Raw genomic sequence first — 18,005 nt, forward strand, 5'->3', positions numbered from 1 at the left:
ATTTGAGCATGGCGAAATCTGATTTCTTGATTTCGTTTCGTTTCGTTAAATTACAAAAATTTCGCTAGAAAAAAACAGCTTCTAACGATATTTATCGGAATTCCGCGGAATTTCGAAACAAATTTAAACTTAAACCATACTTTATATTATCAAAACTTTTGGCTGCGCCGGAGAACAAAATCATTAAGTTGTTTTCAAAACTTAAGGGCACTCCTCACGGATTCCAATTTTCAAAATACTCGCGTTTTTAAGGGCACACCATTCGAAACGGAAGCAACGCACAACTGGCATTTTTATTTTTTCAGCTTTGCTGCGTCGCAGCATGCGTGAAAAAATATAAATGACAGTTGTGCGTTTCTTCCGTATCGAGTGGTGTGCCCTTGAAAACGTGAGTACTTTGAAATTTGGATTCCGTGAGGAATGCCCTTAAGGTTATACAGTCGCCCCTCCACATTTCGATATTGAAGGAACCATCGAGATAGGGAGAGATCCAGGAATGGAAGGAAAATTGACATGGGTACTGGATCCAAAAAAGCTTGTTGCTATGAAAAATGACAACAAAGCAAATGTCATTTTCTCTTGTTGATATGTTTGTTATTGCCCACAGATGGTCTATAGTAGCCTAAAAATTTGAACATTTCGACACAAGGAGAGTGATTCCAGAACAAAATATTTAGACCAACATTTGAAAAGGACGTAACAGCCAAAATTTATTCTTTCTGATTCTTCGTCTACATATAAAGCTTTATATGTAGACGAAGAATCAGAAGGAATAAATTTTGGCTGTTACGCCCTTTTCAAATGTTGGTCTAGATATGATCAGATCACATCGAGATAGAGAGATATCGAGATAGGGAGGTTATCGATATGTAGAATGCCTAAATATATGTAGACTGAAGGGACCGAGGAAACCATCTACATAGGGAGAGATATAGATATACAGAACATCGAGATATTGTAGAGAGTCGACTGTACATTTTTTTTCTATTAACGCTTACTACATAACCACATTCTTAGTCGTCAAATACGTATGTAGTTTTCTTCTATAAAACGTCTTCGGTGTTTCCAAGATTCAAATTTATATTTTGTGATATTTTTTACTATTTGTACAATATGAATGCGGAATCGATCGTGTTGCTGCTGGTCATGGAATAGCAGCTAGTCCGGGAGAACGCGAAGTGAAAAAAATCTACCTCGCGTAGAAGAAATTTGTTTAACCAGTGTACAATCGACCTTGTTGATGTTGATCACGCCAGCTAGTGTAGGAGAACGCGAAGTGATAAAACTAATGTCTGCATCGAAGAGCACAACATTATTTAGTGCAGAATCGATCATATTGTAGAAGCTTATTAAACGAAGCACATGGAGCTTGCGTTGGATTGATTTCAAACACAGTCTTCGTCTTCTTGTTTTCAAAATATCTTCGTTTACAATAAATATTTAGTCGCTTACCAAGGAGCTTCACATGAATTACATTCTCTACTAACCAACGATTCCTTTCCCGTAGCGCTCACGGAGATGCAGAGCATTCCTCGGTCTTTTATAACAATGAGTGTGAAACTAATTTTCCTCTCCTAATCCTAAATTGACTGTAAGGACGTGACCAGCATCGTTATTGGCCATGAATTGGAAACTTCGAAGCAAGTATACAATAAAAATAACTTGTTTGTAGCCCAAGAATATTATTTAATGGATGAGCTGTGCATATATACTGTTTCTCGGCCAATCAAGATTAGCAACTACGATGTGTAAAGTTAGTCCAGCTAAGCTCTTCTTTGACTATTTGCACAATATGTAAGGAACATTGAGAATTTTTGGGCACTTCTAGATCTTCGCATGGAATTTGCAAAAAAAAATACAGAACGGGTTGAAAGATCATTAAAATTGCTGAAAGTTCTTTACTTATGATTGTTTTCAGCTCATACTGACCATAACAGGTATAAGACAGTATATAAGACTATGGGTCTGTGAAATTCAATCTAAAATACATATCTTTGTGAATTTTAGAAAGGTGCACAGGATTTTTCTAAGCATTCAGTTTCTAATTTTGACTTAGCTCAATACTATGAAACCACGCTGACAAGACAATATGAAGTATGCTTCAGCATAATTAAATTATTCTTAAGTCAACTTGTAACCGTTGGTTCCAATTATTCCTTGCCAGCTCCTCCGCAAGTTAAATATATTCAGACATTAAGCCCACCGTGTTTTCCTCTTACGGTTAGGAACTCACAGGCTGAGAAGGGTTGTGAGTACCGCATATCATAACATCACTTATGCTGCATGGGTAGTGTGCACTCGCAGCAGTTTGAGTTTGAGCAAAACACTAAAAGCTCACCGTATTTTTCTCATCTGCCTACAGGTGCATGGAAGAAAAAAAGTACCCAAAATTGAGTATTTTTAAATTTACTTTTGAGTTATTTTTTCTCTTCTCTTTCATCCACTCTTTCTTTTGTTGTCAAAAACAAAAGAGCCAAACAATCCAACGACGCCAGTTCAATACGGGAAGCCAATTTTGAGTTTTATTACCTGAGGTCGAAATTGAGTGAATTAAACTTACATTTGGGTAAATAAATTTTCTGTTCGGTACTTTTTTGACATGGGAGTAAATGCAAACTACTTCGACCCTACACGGAAGATAAAAAGTACCCAAAATTGAGTATTTTTAAACTTACTTTTGAGTTATTTTTTCTCTTCTCTTTCATCCACTCTTTCTTTTGTTGTCAAAAACAAAAGAGCCAAACAATCCAACGACGCCAGTTCAATACGGGAAGCCAATTTTGAGTTTTATTACCTGAGGTCGAAATTGATTGAATTAAACTTAAATTTGGGTCAATAAATTTTACGTTGGGTACTTTTTTAACATTTTTTTAACTTCGACCCTACTTACTCAATTTTGGCTTCCCGTACGGATGTTCGAGGTTGGGTGAATTAAACTCACTTTTGGGTAGTTTATTTCTTCCGTGTACTTAATCAATTTTGGCTTCTCGTACGGATGTTCGAGGTTGGGTGAATTAAACTCACTATTGGGTAGTTTATTTCTTCCGTGTGGGACATGGGGGAAGGGTTGCCAAACAGGACAATGTCATATTTCGTGTCATGTACCATATTCTTTTATAATCCAAGCTGTCGTCTCAAAGATAATTATTCGATCCGAAACACTAGTCGGAGTTGCAGTGCGCGTCGGGAATATAAAGTAATTATTTTAGATCAAAATTATTGTTTGTAGTGTAAGAACCTAATAAGTGTAGTCTTTTGTAGGATAGTCGGTCGTAAAGAAGAAAAAGCCTAGTGAAATATAAAGGCTATTGTGTGGCAAAGTGCAGCTAGTAAGAAAAGAGGTAAAAACAAAAGCATACTATGCTATTGTTTGGGAGTGTCTAAAGCGTCACATGGTATTAATTAGTGGGTCAGGTCCATATCGTGGGCCTTTTTTCTTTGTGTTTGCCCTTTCTGCGGAGCGGGAGGCGGCATTTTCTTCCGTAGAACCTGTGTTCGGCATCGTCTCGGCCCCTGAGTGGCAGGACAAGCGGAAAACGAATATGTCGGCCCGAGATCGCTGTGCACGTGGCCCAACCTCAACGAAGAGACCCGTTCGGCCATTTTGCTCCCGGAATCTTCAGACATTACGTCAACACTCCGGCCAAAACATTGTTCAGGGTCCGATAGAGCCACAGGGATACGCTTGGACCGGCCTCGACGCCAGCGCTGCCAGGGAATCGCCTTTGCCACACCTCGCCTCGTCAAAAAAGGCTCCAAATCGCATGTAAGTCTACCTACACGCCGTTGCCAACCATCGTCCGGCGATATCCAGCCATCCGGCCATCGTCCGAAGCTGTCCGACACTCGTCCGGCCATTCCCGACCATCGTCTGGCCATATCCAGCCCTCCGGCCATCGTCCAAAGCTTCCCGATACTCGTTCGGCCATTTTCAACCATCGACTGGCCATTTCCGACCATCGGCCGAAGCTTTCCGACACTCGTCCGGCCATTACCGTCCATTGCCGACCATTGTCCGGCCCCTTTCAGCCATCCGGCCATCGACCGGAGTTTTCCGGCCCTTTTCGGCCATCGGCGAACAACCGACCGGCCATCTCCGTCCAAGAATATCCCGTGAGGCGGCCGACATTTCCGGCCATTATTCAACACCCCAGCTGTCATCACCGTTCGCAGTACGATACCGGAGTTATAGCGCCGACACCCTCGTCGTGAACAGCAGAGAGAATCATCGGACATGTTGGACCAACGGAATTCCACCAGCGATACCCGACCAACCGCAAGTACTCACTGAATCCAGGTGACGTAACACAACAATGAATACCTAATAAATGAGCTTGTAAACAAATTTGGCAATAGGTAGCAATTACTTAAGACTACGCAGCCCTTTAGGGTTTTCCACTTCTTGTGACTTTATGCCGCTTTACCGGACTTAGATAGGAGTCATCAACCCTCGCCTACTGTGTTTCGCTTATAAAATTTCACGTTGAGCAGCTTTTGGACCCCATAGGGACAACACTGTTTGTCAGCTATTCCACGGAGTCACACAGGTGGGCAGGTGTTTCGCGACACACGTGCGTGTGTAACTCCTGCTACAGGTGAGTACTACCGTGAGCGTGTGTGGTGTGGTGATTTACGGTAAACGACCCTTTATTTGTCTCCCATTTATAGCTTGAGCGGAGCTAGCGGGTAACAAACTAAGGTTTTAAACGAAATTTGAATCCATATATGAAAAATCCCACAATTTCTATATTTTTTTATACTTACTTGTATAAAACTGATGTAAAATTAATCATATTATGGAGTACACGCTCCACGATGAATTCCTTTTGAAGCGGCACAAATTCTGGTGATCCAATGCGGTGATTTATCACAGACTCCCTCTTCTGTTATTATAACACTATTGGTGGCAAAACAGTTCTTTGACTTCGAAAAAGTGAAATCAGAATTGCATACATAATGTAAAACCAATTTAATAAAAATTCCGCGGAAAAAAAAATAAAATTTCGTTTCGTTTCGAACATTTTTGAATTAAATGATCCTTGATTTCGTATCGTTTCGAAGTCTCGAAAGTAAATCTATATTTCGTTTCGTTTCGATCCGAATCAACATAGACATTTTAAATTTCGTTTCGTTTCGTTAGGAAAAAGTGTGTTATCGCAAAACCCTTAGTAGCAACCAGTGGCGTAGCCACGGGGGTGGTTTTGGGCATAAACCCCCCCCTCAGAGACAACATTTTCAGAAGAAATTTTTTTTCGAAAGAAAAAAATGTTCAGAAAACCCCCCCAGACCAATTTTCTGGCTACGCCACTGGTAGCAACATCAGGTGGCAGCTGGTAAAATACCAAAAGAGTACCTGCCTGCGGGCCCCGTACGAGACGTTCCTCTATCGTCAGCGGCGAGAGATTAAACTCAAGGACGAAAAAGATGAACCTTACCAGTGAACTTTCAAAAAGTGATATGTTTTCTTGTAAAAATATTTATTCTAATGTAGCACTTCAATTGCCCGAACCTGTACATTTTAGATACCTATGTCCAAATCGGATGTTCCAAATTCTCCAAATTTGTTTGGAGTTTTGACCAATTGGTCTACCAAGTCAATTGGACTAAACCAAAAGTAACCCATGCATGGTGTTCATTTAACCTCTTAACATTCCTGCGTTTTTGATTCAGATATGTGTAAAAACGATGATCTTAGCTCAAAAAATCATCACGGAGTTTAGATCAATTTGTTCACCAGGTCAACTAGGCTCAGTACAAAATCGATTGCAGCCCTTGGTAATCAATCAGGTTCCTGAATGTCACGTATATGATTTATGAGTTACATATTAGCGAATACGACGTTCTAAGTTCTCGAAATCTTTGAAGTTAAGACCAATAAGTCTACCGTGCCTAAAAACGCTAGGTACAAAGCCGATAGCAAGCTATCATGTCACCCTGAAGACAATGCGTATGATCGAAAATTTAAATATGTTTTCATAAGATAATCTAAGAGATTTGAACATCGTATTTGGACATAAATGAATCGTAAATCAAGCGCATGGCTTCAAGGTGCCTAGCCTATAGAGCAATTCTCTGTAATCATGATTTTTTACGAGATTTCAATTTTGCGTTTTTTGATTTCCCTGAAATTTTGCATATACATTCTTTATGGTCAAAAAACATAATTTGCATCATTGGTTTGCCATTTTGACTCTAGCCTAACTTTTGACAAGGGCCTAAGCAAAAACACCTTGAACACTTTCAACAAAAATATAGCTTGAAAACGGCTTGTCCGATCGTTTTGGTGTCTTCGGCAATGTTTTAGGTATTCATTGGGACTATGTGAAAAAAATATACACTGTGAAAAAAAGTTCAATAATTCAAAATAAAACTTCACAATCGATTTTCTCAAAAAAGAATTTCTTAATATTTTTCATTTTTTATTGTCGCGCTTATCTTTTTCTAGACTTTCGCGGCGGTCTTACTCTCGCAGGCTCGACTGCGAAGGTAGACGTCAAGATAGCCGCCGGGTTAAAAGATAGGGAAAATTTTCCCTCTCAAAACTAAACCACGTGCTTTTCGCCAAATGACAGCAGTACTCGATTGTATTAGTGAGAGGCAACCGGAGTCACTGAGTACATGGAGAGTGTTTATCATGACAAGTGCATGCGGTGGGTAAGATTTTTATTGACTCTGTCGTGTTTAGTGACTGTTGCGATTACCTGAGACGCCGCAGTATTCTATATTTTCTCGAGATGCATAATAATATGTTGTGGGAAATAGTATATGTACTTTTTTGCACTATGTATCATCATGGAGAAATGATGGACAAAAAAGTTATATTTTTTTTAAATAAGTTGGATTTCCAAAAATGGTCGACATTTTTTTACGTTTTTATCGACTCGATTACGATATCGACGTGAAATTTCCATTGGAAAAGGTGCACATAAAGGGCTACAGTTTCTGAGATGCAGCGATTATAAGATAAAATATACAGATTTTTCACATTTTCAGTCGAATCTATTCAACCTAAAATCAAATTTTACTGAGTCGTTGATTTTTATTGACAAATGCTACACACTTAAAATAAATCGCCGAATTCGGTAAAATTTTACCGAAATCTCAACAGCAGAACTGTTCGGTAAATAATTTAACTGATTTTCGGCGATTTTGACAGTTGAGCAATGGAAAAAATTACAAAAAATCTGTAAAATAAATTACCGAACAGTTCTGCTGTTGAGATTTCGGTAAAATTTACCGAATACGGTGAAATGAGTTAAGTGTGTAATAATGGAGCAGTGGTTGACCATTTTCATGGTATGAGGTTGTGGAAAAAATACTTTACTTTAACCCTTAAAGGCGCAAGGCATTTTTTTTAGAAATCGTCGGAAATATTTTTAACGTAAATAACCATTGAAATTATTAACATTAAACGTATTTTCGGTTTGTTGTTTTAAAACAACATTGCGCTTTTAAGGGTTAAAAAAAAACAATTTATTTGTTTTTATAAATACAACCTTGAAGTGAAGCATCTTGGGAAAGAATCTTTCAACCATACTATTTTATTTATTTATGTTATAGCGGAAAACTAGAATAAATCTTTGTATGGTAAATCAGGGTGGGCAAAAATTGGAAATAAAAAATACAAAAATGCGGGTAAACCCCGGAACGTATGTGTGGTAATTGTACAACTATTAAATAATTACAGGCAGACTTCTTGAAGGGGTTTATATTTCTATAACTTAGGATAACTGGGTACAATCTATGGAAACGTCTTTACTTGACAGCCCGAGTCTTAAAACTAAACTCTTTGTCGTAGCCTACTACCACATCTCCCTTCCTTAACGGGGATTTGTCCGTCGTAATTTGTGTGATATCTCGCGCTTAGTTTCATAGGGGCGTAACTGTATTGATCGATTTCTCTTCCTCGATGTTGTCTATTCTCGATTTTGTTATTCTACCGAATTGCTCAAGTTTGTCGATGATTTAATGGTTTGGTGTGATAAAGGATGATTGTATCTTACACCAGGATCAATAATCACGGTTGTAGCTTTTGAAACAATTGAGTTATTAACAAAATATAAAATCGATTAAGAGAAATCGATCAATACAGTTACGCCCCTATGAAACTAAGCGCGAGATATAGTCCTTTTGGCCTGTGAACAGGGGATACTGTCATTAGAGTCGAAGCGATTGGAACGCGGCTTGGTCCAGGTGTTGTTGCTGGAGACACGATCAACGAAGTTGGTGCCATCGGTACCGGATCCATTGTTGATGGCAATATGGTATCAGATTTGTCCACCCTCTTCACATGAGCCAAGTTGCGCTCATACCTGTTACCTGAAATTGGATTTATTACCTTGATACGATTACCTCTTCTCTCTTGTACAGTATATTCCACTGGATTGAAGGTTGTCGACAGTTTATGACTTGAGAGGAGGTTTTGTAGTAATACACAGTCTCCTTCTTTGATTTCTGTGTGGCAGTGAAATAGCACTAGCCGTTTACTATATAAGTAAATATTAAATGGCTGTGAAACCATCGAAGTAGGCCTGATACCAATAATCGAAGCAGTCGTTGCACGTGGATTTCAGTCACATGTGCTGCACAATCGTAGGTAAAAGGTTTTCTTGGAGACTCCCGCTTGTATATTAACGGAACAAGCTCCACATTTGGCGATCCTGCCAGATTAAAATCATTAAAAACATACATTTATTTAGAATCTGGTTTTAAACAAGCGGGAGTGCCCAAGGACAAATTGTATCGTGTACCATTCTTCGTTTGTACTACGCGAGTGATAAAAAAATAAGTGAAAATTAAGTGCTCGAAAAAAAAAGAAACACTGTCATTATCGGAGGAGGTATCTTTTGAAAATTACCGTTATGAAGAAATAAGTATATTTCAGAATACATAAATGGTGAGTACATATATGTGAAAATATATACGTCAGAGCTTTACAATTGCCTTTTAGTTGGGTAATTGTGTCCTCTGCTGGCATTGACGTGCGAAGGGCGCTTGGAATGTTCATACGCTTGCCATGCTTCGCTTTTTGGTTCGATTAACTTGTGAACATACTGTGTGGCTTATTCACTTTGTGGTATTTTCAGACCCATATTTCGACTCGACATCACGACCGCTGAGTCAAAACTTTTCCTAAACTAAGATATCAGCAAATATCAGTGGAATACTAATGAAAATAAATACAGTAATATTCCGATTTTATCACCCCCTGGTGATTTTTGGGGTGATAAAACATGGTATGTGACAAAATCGAAAAAAATATTTTCATTTTTTTTAAATTCATTCCACAAATATGAATCATTTCATGCCTAGGAAAGGCCAAATGCGTGAACGGTACCCGTTATTTCTTGTCGAAATTGCTTACAGAATATTTCCCAGGTACTCAGAAGTCGTTCGTAATAAACTACAGGCGGTGAAAGTTATTTCATGAAAATCAATGTTGTTTTTGGTAATATTTACGAAAATAAAAAGAATGACAAAAATTTTTGGGGTGACAAAATCGGGTCGAAAACGTGACAAAATCGGGACGTGATAAAATCGGGTCGAAAACGTGATAAAATCGGGGGTAGACAAAATCGGGGGTAGACAAAATCAGGGAATGACAAAATCGGGTCAACACTGTACAGCCTAAAAAAATGGGGTTGCTTATTTTAGTTATGAGCGCGAGTGGTGCTCCCATAAAGTGCTCAGTGTAACTCAGTTTTGCTATTTGTTTTAAATGAGCGCGAGTGTTGCTCGCAAAAAAAGTGCTCAGTGCAACTCAGTGTTGCTATTTTTTCAAATGAGCGCGAGTGGTGCTCGCATAAAGTGCTCAGTTTCGCTATTTTTGTAATGAGCGCGAGTGGTGCTCGCATAAAGTGCTCAGTGCAACTCAGTGTTGCTATTTTTGTAATGAGCGCGAGTGGTGCTCGCATAAAGTGCTCAGTTTCGCTATTTTTGTAATGAGCGCGAGTGGTGCTCGCATAAAGTGCTCAGTGCAACTCAGTGTCGCTATTTTTGTAATGAGCGCGAGTGGTGCTCGCAAAAAAAAGTGCTCAGTGCAACTCAGTGTTGCTATTTTTTTCAAGTGAGCGCGAGTGATGCTCGCATAAAGTGCTCAGTATCGTTATTTTTGTAATGAGCGCGAGTGGTGCTCGCATAAATTGCTCAGTGCAACTCAGTGTCGCTATTTTTGTAATGAGCGCGAGTGGCGCTCGCATAAAGTGCTCAGTGCAACTCAGTGTTGCTATTTTTTCAAATGAGCGCGAGTGGTGCTCGCATAAAGTGCTCAGTTTCGCTATTTTTGTAATGAGCGCGAGTGGTGCTCGCAAAAAGTGCTCAGTGCAACTCGGTGTTGCTATTTTTTTAAATGAGCGCGAGTGGTGCTCGCATAAAGTGCTCAGTTTCGCTATTTTTGTAATGAGCGCGAGTGGTGCTCGCATAAAGTGCTCAGTGCAACTCAGTGTCGCTATTTTTGTAATGAGCGCGAGTGGTGCTCGCATAAAGTGCTCAGTTTCGCTAGTTTTGTAATGAGCGCGAGTGGTGCTCGCAAAAAAAGTGCTCAGTGCAACTCAGTGTTGCTATTTTTTCAAATGAGCGCGAGTGGTGCTCGCATAAAGTGCTCAGTTTCGCTATTTTTGTAATGAGCGCGAGTGGTGCTCGCATTAAGTGCTCAGTGCAACTCAGTGCTGATATTTTTGTAATGAGCGCGAGTGGTGCTCGCATAAAGTGCTCAGTTTCGCTAGTTTTGTAATGAGCGCGAGTGGTGCTCGCAAAAAAAAGTGCTCAGTGCAACTCAGTGTTGCTATTTTTTCAAATGAGCGCGAGTGGTGCTCGCATAAAGTGCTCAGTTTCGCTAGTTTTGTAATGAGCGCGAGTGGTGCTCGCATAAAGTGCTCAGTGCAACTCAGTGTTGCTATTTTTTCAAATGAGCGCGAGTGGTGCTCGCATAAAGTGCTCAGTTTCGCTATTTTTGTAATGAGCGCGAGTGGTGCTCGCATTAAGTGCTCAGTGCAACTCAGTGCTGATATTTTTGTAATGAGCGCGAGTGGTGCTCGCATAAAGTGCTCAGTTTCGCTAGTTTTGTAATGAGCGCGAGTGGTGCTCGCAAAAAAGTGCTCAGTGTAACTCAGTTTTGATATTTTTTTCAAATGAGCGCGAGTGGTGCTCGCAAAAAGTGCTCAGTGCAACTCAGTGTTGCTATTTTTTTCAAATGATCGCGAGTGGTGCTCGCATAAAGTGCTCAGTTTCGCGATTTTTGTGATGAGCGCGAATGGTGCTCGCATAAAGTGCTCAGTGCAACTCAGTGTTGCTATTTTTGTAATGAGCGCGAGTGGTGCTCGCATAAAGTGCTCAGTTTCGCTAGTTTTGTAATGAGCGCGAGTGGTGCTCGCAAAAAAAAGTGCTCAGTGCAACTCAATGTTGCTATTTTTTCAAATGAGCGCGAGTGGTGCTCGCATAAAGTGCTCAGTTTCGCTAGTTTTGTAATGAGCGCGAGTGGTGCTCGCAAAAAAGTGCTCAGTGTAACTTAGTGTTGCTATTTTTTCAAATGAGCGCGAGTAGTGCTCGCATGAAGTGCTCAGTGCAACTCAGTGTTGCTATTTTTTGTAATGAGCGCGAGTGGTGCTCGCATAAAGTGCTCAGTGCAACTCAGTTTTGATATTTTTTTTAAATGAGCGCGAGTGGTGCTCGCATAAAGTGCTCAGTAAAACTAAGTGTTGCTATTTTTTTAAATGAGCGCGAGTGGTGCTCGCATAAAGTGCTCAGTGTCGCTAGTTTTGTAATGAGCGCGAGTGGTGCTCGCATAATGCTCAGTGGAAAACATGTGAAAAGCAGCGATATCTGAAAATATAATTGCAATATTTACAATATAAAACGACATGGAGTGTAGCAAAGCGTCTGAAATAAAATGACTTCGCATACTAATGTGATATCCAGCACCGCCGGGGAAGGTTCTTAAGATGGTTCGAGACCCCCCCCTCCCTCTTTTTAAAGAGTGGCTTCCATACAAATGAACCAGAAATTTCTGCATAACTCGAGAACTAATCAAAGAATAAATCAATTTTAGACGAAACGAAGTTCGTCGGGTCTGCTAGTTAATAATAAAAATGATTGGTCTCATAACAGTCAAATTCAGCTACCCAACAAACGACCTAAGCTGAAAAAAAAGCTAGTTTTCAAGCAGAAGAAGACTAATTTTTGTTGAATAAGCGCCTTATCAGTTTCCAATGTTTATTGGGAAGCAACTAATAAGAAAATTCATCTTTGAATACAGCCATTTTTATAATATTTAGCAAGTGTAATAATAAAAAAGGCAAAAAAAAACGAAAAGTCCTGAAAAGGGGGGGAATGTGTGGCAGTGAAATAGCACTAGCCGTTTACTATATAAGTAAATATTAAATGGCTGTGAAACCATCGAAGTAGGCCTGATACCAATAATCGAAGCAGTCGTTGCACGTGGATTTCAGTCACATGTGCTGCACAATCGTAGGTAAAAGGTTTTCTTGGAGACTCCCGCTTGTATATTAACGGAACAAGCTCCACAATTTCTGATGACCGAGCATGGCGTCTTCGATCTTCATAGATTTTTCCTTGGTGCTTCTTTACTGTGTCTCTGTCTTGCGTTTCTCCGTGTATGTTTGACATCGTTTCAATTTCGCTTATTGAAGGAATTTTTGATCGAATAGTTTTTCCTTTCAGAAGTTCGGTTGGCGACTTTCCCGTCGTATAATGTGGCGTGGTGTTGTATATCATGAGGTAATCAAGGAGATCGGTTTTCCAATCACGATTTAAAGCATGACTAATTTTGAGGCGCTTTAATAGCGAGCTATTCTGTCGCTCTACTTCACCGTTCGCCTGAGGCCAGTATGGTGCGGTGTGATTTAGCTGTATATTCCTGGCACGACAGTAATTGTCAAATTCAGAACTGATGAATAGCCTTCCGTTGTCCGACGTTAAAGTTCGTGGATAGCCCAGCCGCACAAATATGGGTTCTATGTTCTTGATAGTATCCTCCGAAGTGATTTTACGCATGATACATACCTCTTTGTAATGACTGAAATAGTCCACAATCACTAGCAAGTTGTTGCCAGATGGAAGTGGACCCAGGAAATCCATTGCGACATCGATCCTTGGTTCATCGGGCATTTGTCGTCGGGTCATTGGCTCGGGAGCTGAGGGACGGCTGACTAAACGGCATCCTTCGCATTCTCTTACAGTTTTCCTTGCTTCTTTGTCCATGCCGAGCCACCATACTCTGTCGCGCAGTCATGTGATCATTCCCGTTTCTCCAGGGTGTCCTTCGTGGGCTAATTGTAGCATCCTGGGCCGCAAACTGTGTTGAATTACTAACCTACATCCACGATCCACGAATAATGTTTTCTTCAAGCAGACCGAAGTCTTTTTGAAATGGTATATAATCTTTCGCACCTTCCCGCATCGCATTTGTGTTCCATATACCAGATGTTATAGCTTCTTTCACTAGCTGTAACGTTGGGTCAGAGTCCAAAGCCGCATTGATTTCTGACACGTCAATTGCGACGGATTCATTAATGGTATAAATATTCAGACGGTCATCTACTTGATCCACTTCCGTTATTTCCTCAGATTGAGATAATCTTGATAACGAATCGGTGATGTTTTCTTTTCCAGGTCGATATATTACACGGAATTCGAATGGTTGGAGTCGAAGTACCCAGCGTTCGATACGACCTGATGGTTGAGAAGAAGCTTTGAAGATCATTGTCAAGGGTCTGTGGTTCGTTTCCAATTCAAATTCTCGACCCAGTAGGTATAGTACACGATCGCTAGTGCTTCCTTCTCTGTCTGACAATATCGTCGCTCTGTTGGTGATAGTGATTTGCTTGCATAAGATATCACCACCGGCTCGTTTTCGAGGTCATCGTTGAACTGCACTAGAACTGTGCCAAGGCCCTCCGGGGAGGCGTCTGCAATTACCATGGTTTGTTTATCGCTGTGAAAATAACCTCGTACTGGAACACTGCACAACGTGTTTTTCAGAGTGTTTTAAGCCTTTGTATGTCTTGGCGTCCACTCAAACTCACTACCCGTCAGCAATTGCCTAAGCTCAAATGTCTTTGTAGTTAGATCTGGGATGAATCGACCTACGTACCCGACAAGCCCTCAAGAACTCCGGATTTCTTCAGCGGCTTTTGGTGGCCTGAACTTTTGGATTGCTTTGATTTCAACCTCGTTTGCCTTCAAGCCTTCTCGAGAGAGAAACATAGTTTCTTTTACCTTGAATTGGCACTTTTTGTGGTATAGCACGACGTTGTGCTCCTTTAATTTGGACAACACTGTCTTCAGTGCTTGATCATGCTCTTCTTCTGTCTTCGCTGCGAGAATGATGTCGTCTTGATAGTTATGAGCTAAAGGACACTCGCATAAGAGTTGTTCGACAATGCGTTGAAACTGTTCATGAGCGCTGCACACACCGAACATTAATCTGGTGTATCGAAACATGCCCACATGTGTGATAAACGTTGTAATATGCCGGCTTGATTCGTCAAGTTCTACCTGGTGGTATGCATCCTTTATGTCAAGTTTGGAAAACCATTTGCACCCGGCAAACCTATCAGAATATTTAGAATTTAGATTCATAGCTAACTTACCTGGTAAGCAGATCGTCGAGGGTGGGAATCATATGATATTCTCTTCTGATTGCGGTGTTAGCGCGCCGCATATCTACGCATAGACGGACTTCTCCATTATCTTTGACAACAACGGCCATGGGAGAAACCCACGGACTTGGTTCATCAACTTTTTCTATTGTACCTAGTTTCAATAGCTTGTCTAACTGCTCTTCAACTTGCTGTCGGAGGGCAATCGGCACTCTACGAACATGTTGAGCTACCGGAGTGACTCGCTCGTCAATATCAATGCGTAGTTTTACGCCTGTAAGAAACATTACTCATTGGTTAGCGTCCTGATTTTGACGTAGGATTACGTCTTTCCGGAACATTGGGGGGTCATTCTGCAGTTTCAAATTTGAGACCGTCACGAAAAGTGGTCAGGAAGTATGGGCTAATAACTCAGCCGTCTTTCAACCGATTTTAAAGATTTTGGTGTTAATCGATCGACGAACTCTTTAAGATTTTGCTCAGCTATCGAAAAATGCATTCAAAGTGCTGAACTATTGAAAAATTGAATTTTACTAGGCACTGAAAATCGGTAAACCAACCAATCGCGATGTGCATCGCAAGCACAGACATCAAAATCGTGCAACCTACGGGCTCGACTCCAATCCTCAGTTCAACTAAATTTTCTCGGAGAGCGGGCACAACGATGACGCCCGTAGGAGCAGTCTCAGCAGAAAGTGGAACATCGAGAGGCCATCGCTAAAAGCAACAATCTTCGGACTATCGTTTAGTTACTGTTAGTGGCGCATTTTGGAAAGAAAACCGGTTCTTCTCAGGACCAAAATTTTATTAGAAGATAGAGTTGATTGCAAAAATGGCAGCGATTACGGTCCCCGCATACCAGTGGCGTCACTGAAAATGTTTTCTGTGACTATTTAGCAGAAAAGTGAAATTTTTACGCAAGATACGGACTATCGTTTGTTTGCTATGATTGATTAGAAAGGCGCATTGTGGATCAAAATCAATTCTTGGCAAATGTACTATTGAGAGGTAGAGCCAAAATATTTTCTTCAAAGTGCACATCATAACCGCTTGGCGACGGTAGAAAGTTGGAATCTGCTATCTATTAAAAGTGCGGGAATTAAACAGTGATGACGTCTCACATCATTGAGTTGCGTCAAATGAGATTTTCCCAAGATTCTGATTTCGGCGTACTTGCTGTTTATTATTGGAAAGGCGCGTCATTGGAAACAAAATCATCTTTTTACACGGGAGAAGGTTGAACTGAGACAAAATCTGCAAAAATGCAAATCATAATCGCTTGGTGACGGGCAAAGTTCTTTGGCTGTAGCTGCCGATGCGCTCCTTGCATGGAGACGTTCCAAAACAATGTATTAGGATGGATGACTTCTATCGTGTTCCAGCGGCAAATTCTTAATTGGCTGACAGTGCATCAGTAGTGGAAATTCATTACAAAATTTTGATTTCCGGCGTGCACGGTACGAAAATTCCTCTCCTCTTTGAGTGAGACTGTGGCCCTGAAAAGGGCCGTTTTAAGTGAAGCTACTTCCTCGTTCATTCATTAGGAGCTGACTTACTTGGTGACGACTTTGGAACCCTCCGAAACGGCGGGCTTGGCCAGCTCGACACGCACGAAGATACTCGACGCCTTCGATGAGACGCCCTTCTTCTCAGCCTTTTCACCGTCGGTGATTTCTGGTCGGCGCTGCGATGTAATTGTCCTGCCGAATTTCCGAGAAGTAGTAGTAGTAGTTTATTACTACTGATGAGACGCCCTTGATGATGTTTCTTCTCAGCCTTTTCACCGCCGGTGATTTCTGGTCGGCGCTGCGATGTAATTGTCCTGCCGATTTTCCGAGTAATAAATTGTCCTGCCGATTTTCCGAGAAAATCAGACTTCGGCTGGTCAGAATACGTTTGCATGGACTTCGAGGCCCCGCCCCTTTGAGCGCCGTATCATTCGCATCGGCTTGCTTGCTCCGCCTTTCTTTCGTTCGATGCCAATGCATTCGTACATAACAAGGGCCTCTTCTTCTCCTTCTTCTTCTTCTTCTTCTTTTACAAATCAAATTGCAAATTATGATCGCTTGGCATCGGCTTGTTTGCTCCGCCTTTCGTTCGTTCGATGCCAGTGCTTTCGAACATAACCAGCGACTCTTCTTCTTCTTCTTCTTTTACTTCTTAAAAGTGCAAATTACAATCGCTTGGCGTCGGCTGGAAGAAGCAGCAATCGCAGCTGCCGCAGGTGCAACCGGAGCGGAAGGAGAAGTGCCCGCCCGTGTTTGTGAAGGGCGATCCGCCGGATTTACGCCCAAAAATTCGCCAGCTGATCGCTAAGGGGCTGAAATGTACTTTTCGGCTCTGCAGCGAGGGCGTGAAAGTGATGCCGGCCAACCGGGACCATCATCAATCCGTCGTGGAGTTCCTCGAGGTCCACAAGTATGAGTACTACACTCATGACCATCCCGGCACGAAGCCGCTCAAGGCTTTGCTGCGAGGACTTCACGACATGAAGGAGGAAGAGCTCCAAGCAGAGCTTGAAAGTTGCGGACTGAAGCCAGTAGCCGTCCACAAGATCGCTCGTCACGACAAGGCGAGGAAATATCGCGACCAGCTTTACCTGATCCATCTGGAGCACGGCTCCACTACCTGGAAGGACCTGAAGCTGGTTGGCGTTATAAATTACACCGTCGTTGACTGGGAGCGATATCGGCCAGTGCACCGCGATGTAACGCAATGCACCAACTGCTTCAATTTCGGGCACGGCACCAGGAACTGCCGCATGAAGCCGCGCTGCAACAAGTGTGGCGAACCCCATCCGACTGACGAGTGCGACAAAATGGAGGTGGCCGATCCCAAGTGCGCCAACTGTGGCGACAAACATCGGGCCACCACAAAGGGCTGCCCAAAGCGAGCCGAGTTCCTGGAAATCCGGAAGAAGGCTTCCACCAGGACCATGCCGAAGAAGAACCGTGTTCCTGTAATCAACGAGGTGAACTTTCCAGCCATCCCTGCTCCCCGTCGTGTGATTCCAATACTCCCACCGCTACAGCCGCACAAGCGACTGGCAGCGGCAGCTGCATCGGTCCAAGCTCCAACATCGTCGTCACCATCCACCAGCGAATGGCCCCCGCTCCCTCCTCCTGGGTTCCGTCGGCAGTCAGAGAACGAAGCCGTCCCACCGGAGGAATCTGCCCCGCTGTACACTCCGGAGCAACTGATGCCGATCTTCGCGCAGCTCGCCACTCGACTGCGCGGCTGCAAAACCCGATTCGACCAGGTCTTCACACTTGGCATGTTCATCATTGAAAATGGCTGCTAGGGTGGGCCTGGTCAACTGGAACGCTTGCTCGCTAAAGAGCAAAACAATCGAGCTGAAGGATTTCCTTGAGGAGAAGGAAATAGACG

General features: G+C 42.0%; 1 protein-coding gene across 2 annotated transcripts in view; it reads right to left on the reverse strand.

The window, feature by feature from the left end:
* LOC134223077 (ensconsin) overlaps positions 1-18,005 on the reverse strand; it is a 348,052-nt gene that overhangs the window by 257,413 nt on the left and 72,634 nt on the right. The gene's annotated exons all lie outside the window — the stretch shown is intronic.

This window comes from Armigeres subalbatus, chromosome 3, assembly GCF_024139115.2.
Source record: "Armigeres subalbatus isolate Guangzhou_Male chromosome 3, GZ_Asu_2, whole genome shotgun sequence".
NCBI classification, from domain to species: Eukaryota; Metazoa; Arthropoda; class Insecta; order Diptera; family Culicidae; genus Armigeres; species Armigeres subalbatus.